This window comes from Amblyomma maculatum, chromosome 11 (assembly GCF_055883805.1).
Source record: "Amblyomma maculatum isolate TAMU_Amacu chromosome 11, ASM5588380v1, whole genome shotgun sequence".
Taxonomy (NCBI): Eukaryota; Metazoa; Arthropoda; class Arachnida; order Ixodida; family Ixodidae; genus Amblyomma; species Amblyomma maculatum.
Genome location: NC_139354.1, coordinates 128,398,136 through 128,412,855, shown reverse-complemented (window position 1 = coordinate 128,412,855; position 14,720 = coordinate 128,398,136). Strand labels below are relative to the sequence as shown.

Below are 14,720 nucleotides of genomic sequence, written 5' to 3'. Positions count from 1 at the left end.
ACTCTCCTGCCTGCTTTTTCCCTACCTTGGCATTTAATATTTTTTGCTCTTAAAAATCATCATAAGAATTCTTGTCAATACCAACAACAAAATCATTAAAAAAGTTATCTCCAACGTTTGCCTTCGACTTGTAGACTGTTGGCTGCTTTATAATTATTTAGCTGGGACGCCTGCCACATATATATATCTTATCTTATATATATCTTAAATCTTATATATAAGTTTATTTGAAGTCGACGTTTCGGCAGGAGCCCTGCCTTTGTCAGAGAAAGGCATTGCTCCTGCCGAAACGTCGACCCCAAATAAACTTTGAAAAGGTATGAAGCAATTTTTCACTTGTATATATTTATATATATATATATGTATGTATATACGTGTGTGTGTGTGTGTGTGTGTGTGTGTGTGTGTGTGTGTGTGTGTGTGTGTGTGTGTGTGTGTGTGTGTGTGTGTGTGTGTGTGTGTGTGTGTGTGTGTGTGTGTGTGTGTGTGTGTGTGTGTGTGTGTGTGTGTGTGTGTGTGTGTGTGTGTGTGTGTGTGTGTGTGTGTGTGTGTGTGTGTGTGTGTAATGTCGAGCCCAAGAATGATGTCTTGAGGGCAATGCTGCAGAACTGTGAAGAGGACGGTAGTATGGTATCCAGAAGTCGTTACGCGGGCAGAGCACAAGCCAATGACTTTTGACGTTGGTCCATCTGCAACACGTACAACCTGTGTAGGGGCAGGGGTCAGCACGTTTAGCTAGCGAGAACGGCATTCTGGGCTCATGACAGGATCTTGCGCACCGGTATCAATGAGGGCTTGAACGGCTGTGCCATCCACGAGCACGGTGAGCAAATTACGGCGCGCGCGAAGAGCAAGACGAAGGTTTGACATCGTGGTTCTTTACTACCGCATCACCTCTGGACGCTGCAGCGCCTAGGTTTCCGTCGAGAAGTGGCCATAGGGACTGGGAGATGAAAAGCGACGGCTTTGGGGCAAACGGGACTGACGGCGGGGGGGGGGGGGGGGAGGGTGATCGGTTGAGGAGTGAAGGCTCAGTATCAGCGGCTGTACTTGAAGGGCCGTGACGAGGTGAGAAGGGACAAGAGCGATCACCGTATATAGAGGAGGGTGGAAGGCGGGACCTTTGTGACTGGAACCAATGATTTCGGCAATGACGGCTGATGTGGCCGACGCAGGAGCAAGCAAAACGATAGGTCGGTTATAGGATGTGCTCAATTTGTCACGGTTACTTCGATAAAAGTTGCGAACGGCGGGGTTATAATAGGCCGGCAAGGAGGTCGACCAGAATAAACTGCGCGAACGCCGGCAACAGGGGGCGGGCAGAAGGCTGCATCGAAGTTGAGTCCCAAGTAGCGAGCTCTTGGCGGACAACGGCCTGAATTAGGGCAACGTCCGGGTGGTGGTCGTCGGCCAAATGCGGCGGCAAGGTAGCGGGAGCGATGGCCTCGAGTTCGCGGAGGACGATACGGATCACATTTTAGGTCGACGTTGGCTGGTGTTGGGCTGGCAAATCTTGACACCAGAAAATCGGAGCAGTATTTGGATGGCGGGCACATGAGCGTGCTATGCGTCAACTTTTGGCGTCTTCAAAACGACGGCATTCTTTGATGATGGCATCAACTGTGTTGCAGTCTTTGTACAGAAGCAGATTGAATACATCGCCTACGATGTCCTTCACGATATGGCAACTTTGGCGGATTCGGACATGTTGTGATATACTTTGTGGCAAAGGGCGAGGATGTCTTGGATATAGCCCACGTATCTGTACCACGGTAGCTGTCTGAAGACGGGTCTCGAGGGTTCGCTGTGCAGTAGGCTTTCTACCATGGGGTTTTCGAAAGAGTTGGTGAAGCTTCTCTTTGCAAGTATCCCAACTGGTTAGCCGGTATTCATGAGTCTCGTACCAGGCTAGCGCAGTGAAGCCGAGGTAAAAAAAACATTCGCTAGCATGAGGGTGGTGTCCCAGCGATTATAGGTGCTCCCACGTTCGAACTTGCGTATTCATTCCTCCACGTCTGTAGTGCCCGTGCTAGTAAAAGTGCCAGGATTCCGAGGGTGGGTGAGGATGACCGATGGAAAGGCATAGGTTATTGTGGGGACGGTATCTTGAGGAATCGTGAGGCAGTAAGGCAGGCGGCCGCTGCTGAGTTTAGTCGTGCGGAGGCTGACGCCGGGATCAACGGCCGCACCTCCACTAACATGTTACGTGGAAACTCGATGCATTTAAAGTATATTTACAACAGCCTCAAATGGTATAGCCGGGAGAAGCAACACGGAATCAGTCCCACTTCTTCGTCATCACCTTGTCCCTTCCGCGATGTAAGAGGAGAAACACTTCGTCATCATTGCGTAACAATGTATATAAATGTGTGTGTTTGCACCATTTCCATAAGGTGTCACGTAGTGCAGACCATACCGTTGGCGAAAAATGAACAGGCTTAGCATTCGTAGGACTAAGCTCTTTATTGGGCTAACTTCAGCCTTCAATACAACTAAGGAATTTTTTGGAGGCGAGAGAAGCAATCGTGCTGGCTGTCTTCGATAAATGAATGCCCGTCGCGCAGGTCAACTCTTCATTAAAGGCGCGAGGTTCTAGGAATAGCAGGGGGGAGTTACTAGTTGAGTTTGCAGAGCGCAATAACTTACGAATCATGAATACCTTCTTCAGCAAACGGAAGAACCGGAAATGGACATGGAAAAGTCCTAACGACGAGACTAAAAATGAAATCGACTTCATAATGTGTTCACCCCCTCCCCCATTATGCAAGATGTAGAGGTAATCGGGAAAGTGCGATGCAGTGACCACAGGATGGTGAGGTCCCGAATTAGCCTAAATCTGAAGAAGGAACGCAACAGATTAGTAAGAAAGAAACCCATAAATGAATTAGCGGTGAGGGGGAGGGCAGAAGAGTTCAGGATTTCGCTACAGAATAGGTTTTCAGCTCTAACTGAGGATGGCGACATTACCCTAGAGGCAAGGAACAATAATTTCAGAGATATCATTACTGAGTGCGCGGTAGAAGTAGGCGGTAGGATAGTTAGAGAGGATACCGGCAAGCTGTCTAAGGAGACGAAAGATTTGATTAAGAAACGCCAGAGTATGAAAGCTTCCAATCCAACAGACCAGATCGAATTGGCCGAGATATCAAAGCTAATCAATAAGCGCAAGGTGGCCGATATAAGGAAGTATAACATGGAGAAAATTGAGCATCTGTAAAGAACGGGGGAAGCCTTAAAGCGGTAAAGAAGAAATTGGGCATAGGCAAAAACCAGATGTATGCGAAAAGGGACAAGGCGGGCAACGTCATCACTAATATGGAAAAGATAGTCAAAGTAGCCGAGGAGTTCTATACAGATCTCTACAGTAGCCAAAGTAGTCAGGACCGTAATGAGATTGGCGGTAGGAAAAAACAGTCAGACGTTCCACCAGTGACGAAGGACGAGGTCAAGAAAGCACTAGAAACTATTAAAAGGGGGAAATCAGCTGGAGAGGATCAGATAACTACAGATTTGCTGAAGGATGGCGGGGATACCGTGCTAGAAAAACTGGCCACCCTGTATACGCAGTGCCTGGTGTCATCGACGGTACCGGAACCATGGAAGAATGCAAACATTATCCTCATTCACAAGAAAGGGGACTCTAAGGACCTTAAAAATTACAGACCAATCAGCTTACTGTCTGTTACGTATAAGGTATTTACTAAGGTAATTGCTAATAGAATCAGGACAACCTTAGACTGCAATCAAGCAAAGGATCAAGCAGGGTTTCGGAAACGGTACTCTACTATCGATCATATCCATACCATCAATCAGGTGATAGAAAAATGCTCGGAATATAACCAGCCCTTATACATAGCATTCATTGATTACGAAAAAGCATTTGACTCAGTTGAAACCTCAGCGGTGATGCAGGCATTGCGAAATCAGGGGGTAGACGAGCCGTACGTGAAAGTGCTGGAAGATATATATAGTGGCTGCACAGCAACCATAGTTCTGCATAAGAAAAGTAACAAAATTCCCATAAAGAAAGGTGTTAGGCAAAGAGACACAATCTCCCCAGTACTATTCACAGCTTGTTTAGAGGAAGTATTCAGAGACTTGGAATGGGAGTAGTTAGGGATAAGGGTAGATGGAGAATACCTCAGTAATCTGCGATTTTCTGATGGCATTGCCTGCTAAGCAACTCGGGGGATGAACTGCCAAAAATGACTGATGACCTAGACAGGAAAAGTAGAAAGGTGGGCTTGAAAATCAATATGCAGAAGACTAAGGAATGTTCAACAGCCTCGGGAAGGAACAGCCGTTTACATTAGGTAGCGAAATACTGGAAGTAGTAGGCGAATATGTCTACTTAGGACAGGTAGTAACCGCAGATCCGGACCACGCAAAGGAAATAACAAGAATACGATTGGGATGGAGCGCATTTGGCAAGCACTCACAGATTATGACTAGCAGCTTACCGGTATCGCTCAAGAGGAAAGCATACAACAGTTGCATCTTGCCTGTACTCACCAATGGGGCTGAAACGTGGAGGCTAACCAAGAGAGTTCTACTTAAGTTGAGGACAACCCAGAGGGCTATGGAACGAAAAATGGTAGGGGTAACATTAAGAGATAGAAAGCGTGCAGAGTGGGTCAGAGAAATAACTCAAGTTACCGACATTCTAGTAGAAATTAAGAAGAAGAAATGGACATGGGCAGGGCATGTAGTGCGAAGAGAGGATAACCGATGGTCGCTGAGAGTAACAAACTAGATTCCAAGGGAAGGAAAGCGTAGCAGGGGGCGGCAGAAAGTTAGGTGGGCGGATGAGATCAAGAAGTTCGCAGGGGTCAAATGGATGCAGCTAGCACAGAACCGGGTTAAGTGGAGAAATATGGGAGAGGCCTTGGCCCTGCAGTGGGTATAATCGAGCTGATGATGATGATGAAAGGCGCGAGGAAATATCTAGATGTAGTCGCAAGGCTGACTAGCATAAGAAACACATGCAAGTGGCCAGAATCCTTCGATATGCATCTAGGTGTATCTTTTGTGATAAAGAAACCGATGCAGCTGCAGCTGGCACAGTGAGCATTAACGAAGAGTACAAAATAGATCCATGCGGCACAATCACCGTTATAAGGCTGCATACCGGCAGAACGACTAAAGAATAATATTGTTTCCGGCAATATATATATATATATATATATATATATATATATATATATATGTGTGTGTGTGTGTGTATATATATAATATTGTTACGTGTTCAATACGCAACGGGGGTGTTTATTAGTAATCTAAGTGCTGCGAATCCGCAAGGGACACCAGCACAAACCACTGGGCACAAAACGACGACAGTAGAAACACAGTCCTAAAAAGCTGCGAAGCTGCTTCACTGATTCCGCTGGTGTAAAGCTGGTTACAGCCGCAATCTTCTGAGGATCCGGCTGAACACTATCCTTATCGACCAAGTGACAAAGAATAATTGTTTGAAGTTCGCCAAAGTGGCACTTCTTAGAGTTGAAGACGAGGCCTGCTCTCTCAATGCAGTGAAGAAGGATGGCGAGGCGGCTATTGTGTTCCTGAAAGGTCTTGCCGAAGATCACAACGTCCTCCAAATAGCGCAAGCAAATTTTCCACTTGAGTCCGCGCAGAATGGTGGCCATGAATCGTTCGAACGCAGCAGGCGCATTACGCAAACCAAAGAGCATTACGTTGAACTCACAGAGACCGTCGGGTGTCACAAATGCCGTCTTTGCTTTGTTGCTTGGGTTCATCGGTATCGTTCAGTACCCCGATCTCAAGTCTACCGAGAAGTATGACGCCGAATGAAGACAGTCGATTGCATCGTCAATACGTGGAAGCGGATACACATTTTTGTTTTGGTTACGTCGTTAAGGCGGCGATAGTCCACACAGAAATGCCATGTGTTGTCCTTCTTTTTAACGAGGATAACTGGAGCCGCCCAAGGACTTGAAGATTCCTGGATAAGGCCACGCTGGAGCATATCATGAACTTGTCGTCAATAAGCTGGCATTCGGTCGGAGACACACGATAGGACTTCTTTCTGATCGGGCAAGAGATTCCAGTATCAATCGAACGATGGTTGCGAGAATTTGGAATCGATGGCTGATGATCTGTGGCGAAGCCGAAAACCAAAACATGCTTGGAAAGCAGGTCAATAAAACGTCGGCGCTCCTGTGTTCCCAAAGATGTGTTTATCATTGGCTGGATTCGAGACTCTGCGAAATTGAATGTTTTCTCGTCAAGAGCATAGTTACTTAGAGTTACTTAGTGCCGCAACCGAATTCAATACACCTTCCTCGTAATGAGCAAGCCTCATGCCAGGAGGCAACACTGCTGGCTCGTCTGACTTATTTAATTACACTCCACAGCAAGGTGTGGCCTCTGGTGACTAAAATTATGCAACGAGGCACCAGGATACTCTTCTTTGCGCCGGCAAGTGTTGTAGGTTCCACTAAGTCGTCGAAATCCTCGCACAAATTTATAGATGAAACAACTTGAATGAATTCTCCGGACATCGCAGGTACACCTGTATCTTCAGACACAGAAAACGCACCTAAATCGAGCGACGACGTTTCTGAAAGAGCTGACGTCAACGCAGTATTGAGTGAGATCTGTTCACTACGGCAGTCTAGCGTTGCACCACACTGTTGCAAAAAGACTATACCTAGAATTACTTCATGCGTGGAACGAGGCAACACTGTGAATTCGGCTCGAAAAACTTGGCCACCAATCACAACGTTCGCACAGCGCACACCCAAAGGCACCAATGATTCACCGCCAACACCACAAACTGCCACATTTTGAATCACGCTAAACTTCACTTTATGTCCTAATCGATTTTTGAATGCTAAACTAATAACAGAGACTGTTGCTCTAGTGTCAATTAGTGCCATAGTGTGAATGCCGTCGATGGATACTTTGAGTTTGTTCTTTAACATAAATACAGGCAGAGGTATTGGAAACGTTGATTACCCGGCGATCTTACCCCCATCGGCCACGCCTTCTTGTTTCCCGAAGGGGAAGAACGGCGCCGAGGAGATGGTGAACGTCGCTTTCTTTGGGTTGACGGCGTAAGGCTGCGATCCGAAGCAGAGTCGATGTCGGAAAACTTCAGTGTCGAAACGATCAGAAACTTTGGGCAGCGGGTGATCAACTTGAGGCAGCAGGCCCCGCCAATGGCAATACCGGGAGATATGTCCGGGCATGCCACATATAACACACAGGTTGCTGGCGCCACCGGTCAAAATAAAAATGGGTGGAAACTAGCTATGGTTGGCGGTAGTAATCGGGCCGGCATTGCTGACGAACCACCTCACATGTGTTGTTAGTTCTTCGGCCCATCCGTGGGTGAAAAGTGGTTAAGTTTCTACACTGTCTGCTCTCGCCAATGCGTGACGCATTTAAAGCCGTAGTCCAGGAAGTTGATGGGGTCGCGGGTTCTGCTTGCAGCGCACAATCGTCATGCTGGTGTTCATCCCGACATGCAGAATCTTTGTCACGCAGCAATTCTTCACGCACGATCCGGCGTATCAGATCAGCCATGGACTCCGGAGCTCTGACATCAACGCTCGCTACAGACGTGACGTTGGCCACTCGCCCAGATTTAGGTTGTGATGAGGCCCAACTTAAGGTTTCTAAAGCGCCGCAGTGCCCGATGAAGTCAGCTGTAGAGTTTAAATTTTCTTTACTTATAAGAAGTGTATAGACATTTACAGCTATACCTTTGAGCAAGTGCCCCACTTTATCTTCCTCGGACATGCGAGGGTGTACAATCTTGCACAATTTCACAATGTCCTCGATATATGTGGTGCAAGTCTCACCATGTACTTAGGCTCACTGCATGAACGTTTGCTCTGCGCGTTTCTTCTTCGCAGATCCGTCGCCCAAAGCACTTCTTTATCTCTCTTGTGAAACAATCCCAGCAGGTAAGTGATTCATGATTATCAAACCAAACTAGGGCAGTGCTTTCCAGGAAGAACACCACATTCGCTAGCTTCACAGTCGCATCCCAACGATTGTACCGGCTCACCCGTTCGTAGTTGGTTAGCCACTTGTCGACGGACTCGTCAGATTTTCCAACAACTGTGCGCGGCTCGCGGTAGTGCTGCCAGTTGCTCACCGGAAGTGTTGCTCGGGCAGCGTTACCGTCTTGAGCAATATTAAATGGTAGGGATGGCAAACCAGCGAGTCGGCGGCTTCGTTCAAGACATCGGGTATCCGTATTGATTTACACCGCAAGCTCCACCACAACTGTAACACACTCAGTACGTAACGGGGTGCTTATTGGTAGCCTAAGCGCTGCGAGTCCGCAAGGAACACCAGCACACACCACTGCAGCTTGTGTTTCTTCTTCCCACCAGCCTCTTCTTCCCTCTAGACGCCTCAAAGCATGTGACAATATATACCAGAAAGAGTTGATGAAAACTGATTAATAAATGTAACATGGATCGCCAAGATTTTAAAAACATAAGAGTGGATTTACTTCGACGTTTCCACCGGGTCCGGTCTTCTCAAGACAGTCTTCAGAAGACCTGACTCCGGTCGAAACGTCGACGAAGAATAAATGAAGTGTTGTTAACCATCTTCGCTATTTATTTCCTCTGCAGACAACAGCGTCTTTAACACAAGAGCGAAACCTTCAAAACTATTTGCTGTTTTTTAACAGCCGCCGGCATGCGACCATATCGCTGTGATTCTGGCACGCGTATTATTCATGTATCCCGTGCTTGTTCATGCTCGTTGTCGCGATATGACGCGTTATCAATTTCTTTGTTGCGAACGATGCGCCAAGCTCTTTGTGAAAGGTTCTGATCCCTTGCGTATGTTTTTACAATGTTTCAGATTGTGCTAGTAGCAGTTCGCTACGTTATCTAGATTGTTCTGAGCAGCCTTTAAAAATAGCGTTGACGAGTGTGACGGGCATTCTTTGTTCGACGATCGACGAGCACGTTTGTTGCTGTCGCCAACGCCGAGTTGCTTAGTTCTTTTGCGGGCGCAAGTCAACCCATTAAAGAGGTACCTTCAGTACTATACGTCTGTGTCTTTTGGTGTCTACCGCCTTGTCACCACTACGTGACATCTGGTGGAGGTGCTGCCTTTGATCCTTCAAGCGAGGATCCCAGCCATGTTCCTGTTCCAGAAGTTTCAGCCAATAGGCCACCGAAGCAGTTGCCGGCTTCAAGAGCTCCAACCTGAGCACGGTCTGCTGCCGGACCCCATTCGATCTCGGATGGCATCGACGCTGACGATGGCCCAGCCTACCGCAGCGATTGTTTTCGTCCAACCCCGTGAGCCCACTTGCTTCCATGGGCGTCCGGACGAAGATACGGAAGACTGGATGGACCCTTCCGACCGTTTGGCAGAATTAAACGGCTGGAACGACGCTGCGAAACTCAGGCCAGTCTACTTTGTTCCTCAAGGACATGCCCGAGTATGGTTCGAAAATCACGAGACGCCTTTAAAGAATTGGAAGATATTCAAAGCGAAGTTCTTTATGGCCTTTATAAGTTCTATCCTAAAGAAAAGAGCTCAGGTCCTTTTCCAATCAAGACTTCACCTCCCAAACGAGCCCGTCCTGGTAAACGTAGAGGAGATGAAGCGCCTGTTTTGCCGCGCCGACTCGTTAAAGAGTTGTTAAAGAGTCGCTTTTTGCCGCCGAAAACTGTGGACGAATTTGAATGGGAAGCATCGGCCATCGAGAAGACGTTGGACACCTTGTTGCGCCACTACGAGTGGCCATTTCAGCCGGACTAATCAAGCCACTACCCCAGCACATCTAATAGCGGAGAGAATCTTCGGGACATCATCCGGGAGATCGTGCGAAAGGAGCACCGCCGATTTCTGCCATCTACGCAAAAACCCCAAGGGGCGACGCTCGCGGACGTCGTCCGTAAAGAAAATCAGCAGCCACTGGGCGTTTCTCAAGCAACAGCTGCGACTGTTCCAGTAAAAGCGGAAACAGCGATGAACTACGTTGCTACATTACGTCGTCCTGCGCCCCGAAATGGTGACTTTCCAATCATTCGCCGCTACCGTCCTGTTCCTGAAAGCCGCCCCTTGGCCCCCGCCCGCCAAGCCTACCAAAGACCCCCAAACCCTAGGAAGTGCGACGCCTGGAGGTCAGCAAAACAACCGGCCATTAAGCTTCCACTGCGGTGAGGCCGGCCACGTTCTGCGCCACAGCCCGTACCGACGAATCGGTCTCCGCGGATTTGCAGTCGATGCTCCACGACCACGCCCAAGTGAACGACCGCAAGAAATCGACAACTTTCTGCATAGCGGTGAGATTGCGCCACCAAACCGTCGGTTCAGGTACCCATCACCATACAGCCCCCGCTTTGCGTCGCCATGCCGTACCTACGATGAGAGCGCGCGCGGAAAATAAGCCCGCGCAGGGGAAACAAAATAGAGCAACCTTTGGAGGTTACGTTGCTTCACGGCGAAAACACGAAGATCGTCCATCGCCGATGACGATTGACGACGGCGCAGCCATTAAATCGCCAATCCACAAGACGACAACATTGACGAGATCACGACCAGACTTAAAGTTGACATCGCCGCCCAGCGATGTTACGACGGTGTGCCAAGTCCGCTACCTCCGCACAAGACGAAGCAGAGATCGAACACCGAAGCCAACATTCAATACTAGGACGCGAACAATCGACCTTGAGGTTGCTTTCGACGGACGCACGGTTACCGCCCTAGTGGACACCGGTGCCGACTACTCTGTCATCAGTGGAGCTTTCGCCACCCAGCTCCAGAAAGTGACCACCACGGGGGACGGCCCGCTAATCGGCACCGCTGATGGTAACCTTATTACGCCGGCGGCGCGATGCACCGCAATGGTTACAGTAAATGGACGTATCTACCCTACCAACTTCGTCGTCCTACAGCACTGTTCCTGCGATGTGATTCTGGGAATGGATTTTCTGAACGAACATCACAAACATCGAGCGATCATCGACCTCTGATCCAAACTCATCAAGCTCTCGACCGACAAAGCCATACCGGCTACGAGAACGTCGACGCATCATGTTGCTCTCAACGTCTTCGACAGAGAATTGACCATACCACCCGCATCGAGCGTCACCGTCCCTGTGGTTACAACAGAAGTCGAAATCACGGGACGGGTTGTCGAAAGAAACACTCAGTTGTTACTGAATAGAGGACTTGGCATCGCAAGACGCATCAGCCGTTTCCGTCATGGACAAGCTGATGTCCACGTCACGAACTTCACCGACGAATACCGGCTCCTGAACAAGGGCATGACGATTGCTTTCCTTGACAAGCTAGCGGACGCCCGAGAAGTCTTTGCCCTTACCAGCCAACTTGTAAACGATACACCCAACCGAGCCTAGCAGCCCAATTTCGACGTTAACCCAGCGCTCCCCCGAGATAGACAAGACCGGATTCGCACTCTTCTTGAAAACTACAGCGAGTGCTTTTCTTCAGCGTCGAAGGTGCGGCAAACTCTGTTGGCAAAGCATCGCAGCATCACGGACGAAAACACTCGACCGCTACGTAAGAGCCCATACCGTGCATCGCCACGAGTACGCCAGGCCATACTCGATCAAGTTGAGGAAATGCTGCGTGATGAAATGATCCAGCCATCCAAGAACCCTTGGGAGGTACCAGCTTGTTTTGGTGAAGAAGAAAGACGGCACACTGCGCTTCTGGCTTGATTGCCGCCGGTTGAATAGCATAACTAAGAAGGATGTCTACCCACTTCCCCACATCGACGACTCACTGGACCACCTCTGCAATGCAATGTACTTCCCATCAATGGACCTGAAGAGCGCATATTAGCAAATTGAGGTCGACGAAAGAGATCGCGAGAGGACCGCATTCATCACTCCAGACGGCATTCTCGATTTCATGGTAATGCCATTTGGAATCTGCTCCGCACCAGCGACGTTTCAACGCGTAATGGGCACTGTGCTGGCTGGCTTGAAGTGGCAAATTTACCTGGTATACTTGGATGATATCGTTGTCTTCTCGTCAAACTTTGAAGACCAGCTGAAACGGCTGCAGACTGTGTTGGCAGCCATCAAAGCATCGAGACTAACGTTAAAACCAGCGAAGTGCCTCCTCGCCTACGAGGAACTGTGTTTCTTAGGTCACATCGTTAGCAAGGATGGTGTTTGGCCAGACCCGGAAAAAACAGCTGCAATTGCACTTTTTCCACCGCCAGCTGACAAGAAAGCCGTGCGCAGGTTTATTGAGTTATGCGCTTATTATCGACAATTTGACCGGGACTTCTCGCGCACCGCCGAACCGTTGACGCAGCTTACAAAGGCTGACGTACCTTTTAAATGGGAAGCGCCGCAAGAAGAAGCCTTCGACGAACTTCAGCGCCGTGTGCAGTGCCCTGCAGTACTTGGCCACTTTGATGAAAACTCCGAGACCGAAATTTATACTGACGCGAGCATAATGGGCCTAGGCGCCGTTTTTGTCCAGAAAAGTGCCGGAGAGGAAAAAGTATTCGCCTACGCTAGCAGGTCCCTTACAAATGCCGTGGTCAATCACTCAACAACCCAGAAGAGCATCCGGCTTTGCAATTATCTGGCCCCTACTACTTTTTGTCCATAACTTTAAGGTCGACCACTCAAGATGGTAAGCGACCATCACGCGCTCTGCTGGTTGGCTAATTTGAAAGACCCCTCCGGCCGCCTTGCCCGATGGAGCCTACGTCTTCCAGAATTCGACATCACAGTCCTCTACAAGCCAGGCCGCAAGCACTCCGATGCAGACTGCTTGTCACGAGCCCCCGTTGATGCGCCGGCGAAACAAGACGACGAGGACGCTTTTTTGGAACCGGTAAGCGCCAGCAGTTTCGCAGAATAACAGCGATCAGACCCTGAGTTGAAAGCGCTAGCCAATTAGTTAGAAGAAAAGACCGCTTCCCCTCCTGCTGTGTTTAGGCGACATTTATCATCGTTCCCGTTAAGCAATGGTCTCCTCGTTCAGAACTTCGCACCCAACACGACCGCGCAGCTTCTCCTTGTGCCTAAAAACCTCCAGCAGGAAATTCTGCAGGCGTTGCACGATGAGCCCACAGCAGGCCATCTCGGGTTTGCACGAGCGTTGCGTAGAATCCAGGAGAAGCACTGCTGACCGCGACTGCCTGCCGTAGTTGCCCAGTACGTGACGACATGTCGTGAGTGCCAACGACGCAAGACGCTGCCGATTCGACCAACATGACTACTAAACCGGATTCCACCCCCAGACCTGCCTTTCAACAAATTTGGGATGGATCTTCTCGGCCCCTTTCCAAGTATCGTCTATGGGTAACGAGTGGATCATCGGCACCACTGACTACGTTACCCGTTACGCCGAAGCAAGAGCACTACCCAATGGTACTACGGCAGAAGTTGAAAAATTTTTTGTCAAGCAAATTTTCTTGTGACACGGCGCCCCAGAAGTGCTCATCACGGACAGGAGAACGGCGTTTACGGCAGAGTTGACGCAAGCCGTCCTGGAATACAGTCATACAAGCTATCGACGAACAACAGCATACCATCCCCAGACCAATCGCCTTACGGAGCGCCTGAACAAAGCGATTGCGGACATGATCGCCATGCATGTCGACGCTGAACACAAGACCTGGGACGCCATCCTGCCGTACGCGATCTTCGAGTATAACACGGTAGTCCAGGAGACCACCAGAGCAACTCCATTCAAGCTTCTGTGCGGCAGGCAGCCCACGACGACGCTCGACGCAATGCTGCCGCACGTAACCAAAGCGGACAACTTTGACGTCGCCACCTACCGGAAACGTGCAAAAGAAGCCCGAGGGCTCGCACGGCTGTGTAATAAAGACCAAAAGCGCACCGACATTCGACAATACAACTTACGACGACGCCAAGAAGAGTACAACCCAGGAAACCAAGTGTAGGTTTGGACTCCAATTCGAAGCCGTGGACTAAACGAAAAGCTGCTGCGTGGATATTTTGCGCCTTACAAAATCCTTCACCGCGTCGGACAACTGGACTATGAAGTCCTTCCCGACGGTACGACAGCATCACAACGGCGACGCGTGCGCCCATAAATTGTACATGTTTTTCTTCTGAAGCCTTATTACGCGCGTAAAGAATCCGTGGTGTTTAAACTTTGTAATGTTTCTATTTAAGTTGCTTTGTTTATTTTGGAGCATCGAGACGATGTTTTTTTAAGGGTGGGAGTAATGCCACTAAACCTTCAAGACAGTATTTGTTGTTTTTTGATAGCCTCCGGCATGCGGCCTAATCGCTGTGATTCTGGCACGGGTATTAATTCTGTATCCCGTGTTTGTTGATGCTCGTTGTCGCCATATGACGCGTTATCAATTTCTTTGTCCTCAAAGATGCGCCGAGATCTGTCTCGCAGATTCCGATCACTTGCGTATGCTTCCACAATGTTCCAGGATGTGCTAGTAGCAGTTTGCGACGTTATCTAGATTGTTCTGAACAGCCTTTAAACTGAGCGTTGACGAGTGTGATGGGCATTCTTTGTTCGACGATCGGCGAGCACGTTTGTTGCAATCGCCGACGTCGAGTTGCTTAGTTCTTTTTTGGGCGCAAATCAGCCCAATAAAGAGTTAATTTCAGTACCATAAAGCCTGTGTCTTGTTTTGGTGTCAACGGCCTTGTCGCCACTACGTGACAATATATATATATATATATATATATATTGGGTGTGTGTGTGTGTGCACAAACAACGGGTGACCAAGCTAAGTG

General features: G+C 49.0%; 1 long non-coding RNA gene across 3 annotated transcripts in view; it reads left to right on the top strand.

The window, feature by feature from the left end:
• The window catches only part of LOC146174941 (uncharacterized), a 190,558-nt gene that overhangs the window by 157,903 nt on the left and 17,935 nt on the right, over nt 1-14,720 (top strand). The window contains exon 4 of one of the 3 annotated variants that reach the window (XR_014702037.1): nt 7,881-7,931. The exons of the other annotated variants lie outside the window; for them this stretch is intronic. This is a non-coding gene — a long non-coding RNA (uncharacterized LOC146174941). The remainder of the gene's footprint in view (nt 1-7,880; nt 7,932-14,720) is intronic. 3 annotated transcript variants of the gene reach the window in all.